Below are 9,887 nucleotides of genomic sequence, written 5' to 3'. Positions count from 1 at the left end.
GCATTGAAGTTAGCCTGCAGAAGCTAAATGGGCCCTAATGCACGTCCACCCACACACTACAGGGCAGAGGGACAAACAATTAAAATAAATGACATATGATAGATTACCCTTTTGTTATGTCTTATAATTCACATCTTAAAAACTAGAGCAGCAACAAGCCCCCCCCCCCCCCCCCCAACCTCCTCTTCCTCCTTCCCTCAGTCTCAGTTTGTTATTGACCCAGTTTGCGGCGGCCGTGTGAAGTTTAGCTGCCTGTCATCTTCAGATGAGGAAAGGAAGGCGAGGAAGGTGGTGGCGGTGGTGATTGGGGGGCAAATGACGTGGTGGAAAGAAAAGTTCTGCTTAAAGGAGTAGGCCTGGGTGGAGATCTCAGTGACAGCGTCGTGCTCCTTCCACAGAATCTTTTGATTTGAGCTGTAATGAGTTTAGAGCCAAAGGCTGCCATCCTGCTCCAGAAATGGCTCCCCCCTCCTCTCTGCCTCTCTCTCTCTCTCCCTGCCCTCTGTTGTTCCTCATAAACTGCCATTTACAGACGTGAAATGCCAGCATCTGCTCACTTCTTCACCATCCTACACACTTATCTTGTCATTTTATATCTGTAAACAAATGAGGGGTGAATAGGCTGCAACAAAAACAGGATGAAATTTCTGAACACACAGATGCTAACATCTATCTTCAGACCGAGGAAGACCAGAGAGAGCAGACAAAAAATGTTTGTCATAGCAACTAGTGTCACCGCCCGGCCTCAAGCGTCATATGTTCAAACACAAATCTCACATTCTGGCAAATCCACTTTACTGAATGTATAAGGCTAGTGGTTACAAATCTTGCACTTCAGTGTGCCGTCTGAAACTTAAGTCAGGTTTGGATTTGGCGAGGTTGAAAAGCAGTTTATTAAATCTTTCGGCATCAAGGATGGGAAGAGAAAAGGGTGGCTGAATCATTATTATTATAGCTAGAGGCTCAGAAAACAATACAAGAAGTGAGGAAAATACAGCTTTGTTTCTGTTCACATGAGTGTTATGTACCTGCTTATGTGTTATGAAGGACTGGAATGTGGCCAATATAAGAAAAGTGACCTCTGAACTAAGAGTTTGAGATTGAGATTGAGAGATTGTTATTCACAACAGGGAGGGACCTGTAAAAGAAGCGCAAACTTGCAGGGCAGAGCGAGTATCTGCGGGTCATGAGGAACCCTCCGATCAGACTAATTTCTGTGGAGAAAAGAAACTGCTTTGTAGCAATTATTATCAGCTTCTGTTTCCTGCGCCAATTTCACAGCAGCAAGCGATCTGCGGATGCCAAAGTGGCCCCCCGCTGTCACTTTGACGCCGGCGTTTGTTGTTGGGCACATCTCGCCCTCGCCTCTGTCTCACAAGGATTTATCTGGTTTTTAATTTATTAATCCAGTTGACGCTTTCATATCCATCCACTTGTTTTCTCATCTGATGATAAAGATGCAGCAATTCAGGCCGAGGCTCAGCCATCTGAAGCCATCCAGTGTAATTTCATTTGAAGACTCATCCTATTCTTGAAATTAGTTTTCTGCACGATATTCTGTATTACAGCACTCACATAAATGCAATTAACTTGATTTTTATTTCTTTGAGGAGCTGGCAATCACTGTGATCCATGATAAGAGAGCGAGTCATGTAAAGTTCAGTGTGTTCACTGAATCTGACTCTGAACTGTCATTTAGCATGTTGTTGCTTCTCACTGCGGGCGCTGATCAGCAGCGGCGTATTAGCTATCATATTCTGCAGTAAACACCAGTCTGTCAGCCCGTCCTCTCTAAAGTTTATCTCCACTGTCAAGGCGTTCGCTTGTTTAATCATAACTGTCTCAGTGTCTGCAGTAATTGTTTCCACCCAGGAGGAGGTTTTGGAGGTTCAGGAAATTGCCTTTTTATGCTGCATTAGTTCTCTTGCCATTTATTTGTCTCCTTCCATTTCTGTTTCTCTCTCTTGCTTTCAGTTTTGATACGGTTATCTTTCAGATTAACTTTACTTCACTCTCTTCCATCTATTACCACCCCCCTCCTCCTCTCCTTCTTCCACTATGTCCCATCTCTGTCCATCCTCTCATTTTTCTCCACCGTCTAATCAGCTGCATTTATTTCTCAAATAGTTCGTCTCCCTGTTTGTGCTAATGAACATGATTCCTCAGTTAAATTTGCCTTCCCAGGAGTGATGGAAGTTTTATTAGCAGGGCAACAGCACAGCATCAATCTCAGCCAAGAAATGGAGGTGATCGTCTTCATTTCAGATGCAGCAGAACGGACGGAGAATGGCTCAGAGAAGGACGGAGCAGAGATGTCAAATAAGACCTAAACATTCTTTAGTGACAAAACCTGCATCAAAACTATGTTTTTTTTACCTTTGAGGTACAAAATATATTATATATATATTTTTATCTTATTGTTCAACAACTAAGGTGACTGAAGAAAACGCTTCATGCTCTCTCTCTGGGCCTGCACACGCTGCTTCATATATGTTCATTTCTTTGAGAATGAAGCTGTTCTGGACACTGATTCAACTTGCTACCTGTAGAACTCAAATAATATTTCATTTTTAGTCATTTATAATGGCTGTTATGTTATGTTATAGTTTGGCTGCCACTGCATCACGAGGCCTGCTAATAAACACAGCGGATGATCTTAAGAATACAAATGTATCCAACCAAGTTGTCATTTAAAGTGCCATAGAAAAAAACGTGACTTAACTAAAACTTTTTTGATGGATAGTTTCTGTCCAAACAGTGGCTAACTTTCATGAAAGTCCTGAAAGCTGACTCGTCTCATATACCCTCTCCTCTTCCCCACAACTTTTCATGCTGCTGCCATTTTTAAATCTCATTTTAGATTTAAGATAAGCATTTGTTGGAAGATTGACAGATGTCAGACTTTATTTATTTATCTGTTTAACACCCAAAGGAAAACATTTTTGAACAGTGGTATTTGTTTTATAGCTGGGTTATTTGTTGGCTTTTCAGGCATTTAGTACAGTTCTTCCCAAAGCGGTCTGTCTTTGCTCCCTCTCTTCCTCTCTCATTTCTGTCTGTGTGTAATGATGTTTACTTCATGCCAATTAATTAACATGTTTTTTGTTTTTGTTTTGTTTTTTTTCAAATAAGCCTGGAATTAATGCTAATGCACAATTAGTATCATTTGAATGATCAACAGCCGCTTTTAGGTCTTCCCCCCTGACGCTTATGGCTCGGGGTTCGAGGACAGCAGCTCTGGCTAAATGCCACAGAAAGGAAACTGAACTTGGGAAACCGATGGGCACCTCTGACCTCATCCCCTCCACAGCCTGAGGCAAATTAAACCTGTGGAGGTCAAAATGAAAAGCCTCTGTGTGTGCGTTTTGTTCTTCTGTAGCCACTTCCTAATGCTGCTTGTCACAATCGGTGCAAGCCCTCCTTTGGGGCAATTAGTGATAATTAAGATTTCCATTAGGCCTAAGGCATAACATTTTAAGTATCTAATGGGATCAATTCATTTATTCACCTGGCCTGGCCTGGTCTTGTATATGTAAATGAAGCTTTTTCCATTTGTTTTTTATTCTTTTGGGTGAACCCAAGTGAGCTAATTCTACGTTTGTATTGACGAGGGGTTAGATTGGAATTACTGTGAGTATGAAAGGAAATGTTTCTGTTAATATTACACAAACTGAACCTAACTTATGTTATATAAATGGTGCAGTTTTTGTAACTACATAGAATGAGGGTTACCAAATATATATGTGCTAACGTTCTCCTACTCACTATTACACCTACACAAGGCCAAATCATTGACTCGTTTCCATTTACCACACTATTTAGAATGTATTTTGCTATTAAAGAAAAGAGCTGAGAGTGAAATACTTTCCACTCACTTCACACCTTTACACCTCCACCTCCAACTACTGCAGGAGTAGCCATGTATTTGAGACCTATAACCAATAATGTACATCCAGCTTTGAGGATTCAAGGGAGACTTCTGAGATGGTTTGTGTTGCAGTCACATTTTTGTTGTGTTATTCCTCCTGCAGGATGCCCCATTCACTCTGCTAATGTTCTTTCCTTGCTTAATAACCTGTGCCTTTCAGAGTGCAGAGGTGACATTCTGAATGGCGAACAACCTTGAAAATAAGGTGCCTCTTATTCAGAATGTAATTTCAATAGTTCATTGAGGTAATAAGGCCATTACAGTCTAAATGTAGAAATGATGTTGCATCACAGGAGTCATGCATGTGCATGTCTTGCTCACATGTTTTTGACTGTTATTAGATTTGAGGAAAAACGGGCTGAAACAGACAAACGGAGGCTGAGAACATAAAATATTAATGCTCAGTATGTCCAGGCCCCTCGTTTCTCCTCCTCTTCCTCCCCCTCCTCCTCTCCCACCTCTCTGCAATAAGTGCCCAGTCTTATTGTGCAGTGGCACGAGTGTACCCCCACCCCAGTGCCAATGTGGAGGAGAAATAGTCATCAAGATACATCAAACTCCTATAATTGCTTTTAAAGGGCAAAATACAGGTCGTTCATTGGCAACTCTCTGGCTGTCTTTGACACTCCTGCAATTGTCTCGCTGGCTAAGACGGTTATATGTAGAAGAATCAAACTGCAGTGTGTGTCCATCGAGACAAAACGCCTTCTCTCTTAGCAAGATACAATAGGCCTCAACTCCCCAACTCTTCCAATGAGGATGATTTCTATTTATATTGCAGAAAATGAGCAGTCACACAATACAATCTTATTGCCCAGCATCCCTCGAGCGTTTTAGTGCAGTGGTGATAAGGCACATTCAAGCTAGCCAGAAAAAAAAGAGAGAGACGCGAGAGAAAAGAAAAGACACACACCGCCGGTGTGGCAGGTTAACATCTAAAGGCTGTAAATGTATTTTTACTCATTGCATCTGAATATTTTAAGTGATTAGGACAAGACATGAATTTAAAAGTTCTCTGAATCCATTAAATCACACTGTGACTGCCAAATAAGAGCCCCTACAAAAATATTCAACTCCATGCAAAGTTACACTTAGTATCTCCATATATCCAATTGGAAAAGTATTCAACTGTAGGAGAGAGGACCAATTATGTGCATATGGGAATATACGCCTGCAGCATTACTAGAAGCTCAGCACGCTCTTGTAAAACCTGGCAGTAAAGTTCACAAACTAATGCTAAGGCAACAACTCGTGTCAATAGAAAAATAACAATGCAAATATAACCTAGAAACACCAATTCAGACATTTCCTGGCCTTTAGCGAGACACAGAATACAAACAGCTCTGTGCTGTGACTCTTGTGCATTTATTCATATTAACCATTTTTACTAAATATGCCTGCCTGCAGCTATAAATACCTACAACTCAAAAAGAAACTGTCTCATTGTGTGCTTAATTCTAGCTCACACCCACCTCTCCATCTGTCAACTCCCTCCATCCCATCCTCTCTTTTTTCATCCCACCATCCACATTGTGGTCCCTTTGATCACTGGGATGCAGCACAAACTATGAGCCGAGGGGCACGGGAAGCATGTGTTGTGCCTTCAGATTTGATGTTGTGGCTGTAAACACACCCATGTTTGTGAGTTTGACTAAAAATGTGGCTAGTTATCTTCAAACCCTGAGCAGCATATGAATTCCTGCACTCGCTTCATGCTAAAATAGCAGCAACAATGACACTAATAACAATGAAAACTTAATAAAATAATGTTTTAGTAAGTCTTCCATGACAGTGTTTCACAGCCTGCATTCTTTCTAATGTTTTCAAAATGTTTCATGACCTGACAATAAGCAACACTATGCATAATGAATCTAAACATGCACGATAAAATATTTCACATTGTATTTTCTCTAATTTTGAATAAAAAATGATTTTGAGATAGAATCAACCACAGAGGTGGAATCACTGCTGGTGCACTTTTAAATTTCACCCACACAGAATACCTCACGGCTCTCTAATGAGAATAAAATTGAATGTTGTGTTTGTGTGTGATGTTTTTTTTAAACTATGCTGCTTCATTTTCAAAAACCCAGACAGCGATGAAATTGTAACATCTGCTTTACAGGCAGCTGATTTTCTGCTCTGGTGGATACAGAGAGAGAGAAAGACAGAAAAAAAGATACAGCTCTGGACCTGAGGAGCAGTGAGTGTGAGATGGGGTTTCGGGTGAGTGTGGGTGAGACGCTGACCTCTGGGCAGTCGTTAGCCTGTAAGAGTTTTCATTGCAGAGACAAGAGAAGGACGGCAGCCCAGGTGTGCATCACGCAGATAATTCAGCCACCCGCTGAAAGGCCCTCCCTTCTCACCTCCACCTGATCCCATCTTTATTCCTGTCCTTTGTCTGGCTCCTCTCACTCCTTCCACTTGCTTTCTCAAGCCTGAGTATAAGCCCAGATGGGATGGAGCATTATGAGTTGAATAAACCTCAGGAATGATTTTTTCTTCATCTTTTTGGAAATATTTTTCCTTTCTCAACTTCCACTATCTCTACATTTCTTCTCCTACTCCATGAGCAATTCAATCAGGGCGGCCAGAAAGTTTCTATAATGGAATATTTAATCCACCAAGCAAAACATAGTGAAATCAGAAGCCTGGTCTCACACATGGAACGGCACAGTGAAGGCCTTCCTCTATTGATTGAAGCAGTTTTCCTCTAACCGCATTGTTGGCTGTAAATTCAATTCAGCTTTAGCCTCTATAAAACCAAATCTACAGAGGGCCTAGAACCCGGTTTGAGGCAGAACTTTTTGCCACTATTTTGCGGTGAATAAAAGAGTAGTAGCAGATGTTGCAGCCAGAGTATGCAGCAATGTCAAATACTAGATCCAAACAAGGTTATGCAATACTCAAAACCAGAGTAACATCTTCTGAAAAACACTGTCAACGTAGGGTAAAAAAGGCACATCTTCAATGACGAACTCAGATAAAAAAAACATGAATTTCAAATCTCAATCCACACACCTCATTTATAACTCATCAGCCTGAAACACAACATACCAAAACACACACTAACACCAATTGTAAGTCTTCCAAGGGGGCTTAGTTGTGACAGCTGAAAAGACTGAAAAGTTCCAGTCTTTGCTGGATGCTGCAAAGAAAAATAATTTTAGCTTAACAAGCAAACTCAGGATGCTGCTTTTGTACACTGCCTTGATTAAGGATGCCTCTGTAGGTTTAGAAGCCTGTAAATGTGTCTTTAACTTCATAAAACTTGCTAAATTTAATTTTGCAGAAAGCTAGAGACAAATCAGTGATCATTAATTCCCCTTTAAATTATACCTGCTTATCCAGTTGAGTTTGCAGCTCTTTTTCCTCACTTAACTGCTCATCAGTGTGCCACTTAATGTTAACAGCTACCTTTTAGCACATTTAGCACATGCTGGTTCACTTAGCAAGTTTCTCAGAGACAGCAGGGAGTCTGTAACTGGTTCCTAACCTATAGAAATCCTATAAAGAGGCTACAACAGCAACACATGGAGGCTTATCATCAATAAAACAGCAATAGGATGGATAGGGCACAAAGATACCATGTTTACTGTGCTGGTCAGTATAACAGGAACAGGAAGAAGCACTACGGCAGACACACTCAGGGAGGCGGATAACGTTTTAGAGGCTTATGTGGATAACTACAAAGCAGAGCCATTCGAAAGTGCGCCACATCAACCGGAGGACAAACAGGAGGCCGATGGCAAAAGCAGAACCCCTCAGGAGGCCGACTGCGATGGCAGGTCCACCCTGGCACCATGGAGGGCTGGCAGGACGCCGGTGGTGTAGGTGGAACCCCTGTGGAGGGCAAGCAGGGAGCCAGCAGCGAAAGGGGGAACCACTTTAGACGGTGAGCAGGGGGCCGTGCTGAAGGCGGGTTAGCTCTGGAGGGACAGCAGGATTCCTGACCGAACCCTCGGAGCAGGTGCAAAGCAGGCGGACAGCAACAGCAAAGTCAGAGGAATATGAGGATACCTCAAGGACAGAAGATGTACACCTGCAGATATTCCATCAGTCTGCAGAAATGCACTTTACACTTGATCTCAGTCAGATTTTATGGCAATGAATAGGTTAAGTGCTGCCATAGAGGGGATGACATCAGTGCCCCCCTTCTAAGTACAGAAGCTATTTGGATTTATGCACTGGACACACTGGCACCAAAGGGACTTAATGAGGGCTTTGACATTTGTCCCCTTCTCTAATAATTATGCTGTTAGAGAATCTTTGGCTTGGCTATAACCTTTCTCTAATTGAACTGTATTCTGTCAATGGTTTGTACTTTATAATGTATCTGACTTAATGTGCCTCGATTTTTACAGACCATTTCATAGATGTTTGTATGCTCTTGCACGGCCTTCTCTCATTATGTAAGAAAAATTCATGACTGTTGAGGACAAATATGCCAAATGGTAAAGACGGAAAAAGTTTCAATTTGTTAAAATAAACACAAAATAGAGCCAAGCTGTCAAAAAATGCTCTCAAGACCGTGTGTAAGACAGCCTGCTGCCATGTGTAACAGCACAAACTGTCACAGCGATCTTATCTGTCGAAATGTTGCTGCATCAGTGTCCCCGAGACAAACCCTGGCCCATTTATTTCTTCTGGGGAAACAAAGTTATTCCAAATCTGAAAGGAAAGACAAATTCCCATGTGTCTCGGATAACAACAATTCACTTGTTTACCACTTCAAGCGAGAAGAAAACGTGACGGAGCCTGGCACATAGGGAACAACACATACATCACATGACACTGCCACTTAGAGCAAAAACGCACACAGAGCGCTGTGCTCGTTAACCTTTGGACGGGCATCTGTACGTGTGTGTTTGTCGCCTGTCCCGTGGTGACAGATGAAGCTGAGGATGATAGAGTGTGCCTGTCTTAAGCGCTTGCGTGCACATACGCACACCAGTGCATTACATGTACACCACAAACAGTGCTGCACGATTTTAAGTACAATGTTTGCTTGCAGTTCTGTCTGCACAGCTGGACAACAGACCAATGGCAGGAAACAGAGTCCTCTCTTCCATCTGTCCTTTATAGCATTATTTGTGTATACACTCCATCATGTATACACAAAATCTGCATGTGTAAGAAAGACAATGTGGAATTTATTCATGAGGAACATTTTGCAGAACATCACAAAGTGCTCAACTGGGATGCCAAGGACATCATGAATACAATTATCGAGCAAATCTAAAATTTCAAGTCAAAGAGTGTCTGTGTTTCTATGTGGGTGGCTGCATGCATTATAGTGGAGTTATGTTTGTGTCTTTACCTATTGTAAATCCATTCCAACATCTATGCTTTCCTCCATCCTTTTCTCACTGACTAATGTACATAAACAACACAAGACAAATCACCATGGAGGCTGAAAGAAAATGCAGCAGTTCTTGCGCTAATGTTGCCTGGCAACCAGGCCAAGGTGATTTAGTAATCGAACACATTCTTGGAATGGCACGACTTTTTCTACAATTCTGAGAAGTGGTAGACTTGTGCATGGTAGACTGTAACTATTTGGGAAAATCCAAGGAAGAAATGTGATTAAGTAATGCACTCCTCCTGTGTGGGTGCCCTCCAACATGGCAATTAACCCCTGACATCTCTGCGGGAGTCACTGAATTGCCATTAGCAAGAAATTTCTTGCATTGGGCAGGTGTGTGCAGCCATGAATATAATGTCTGGTTGACAGAGAGTGTATGTCTCTATTAAATCCTCTGGTAAGACATAAAAGGGGAAGCTGTATGTCTGCATCAAATCTTCAGGCAGTTCATTAATGATTGAATGGATGTTGAAGGTCTGACATAAATGTAGTCAGAACCTACAGCAGGCAGCATCATTAATGCACAGTAGAAAATTCATCCTGTATTCTGTCTTAAAATCTTCAATCTGCTGTCTCTCTTCTTCTGGTCTGCAG

The sequence above is a fragment of the Parambassis ranga genome, chromosome 2, assembly GCF_900634625.1.
Source record: "Parambassis ranga chromosome 2, fParRan2.1, whole genome shotgun sequence".
NCBI classification, from domain to species: domain Eukaryota; kingdom Metazoa; phylum Chordata; class Actinopteri; family Ambassidae; genus Parambassis; species Parambassis ranga.
The sequence above is the reverse complement of the archived record's forward strand: the minus strand, read 5'-3'. Positions refer to the sequence as shown.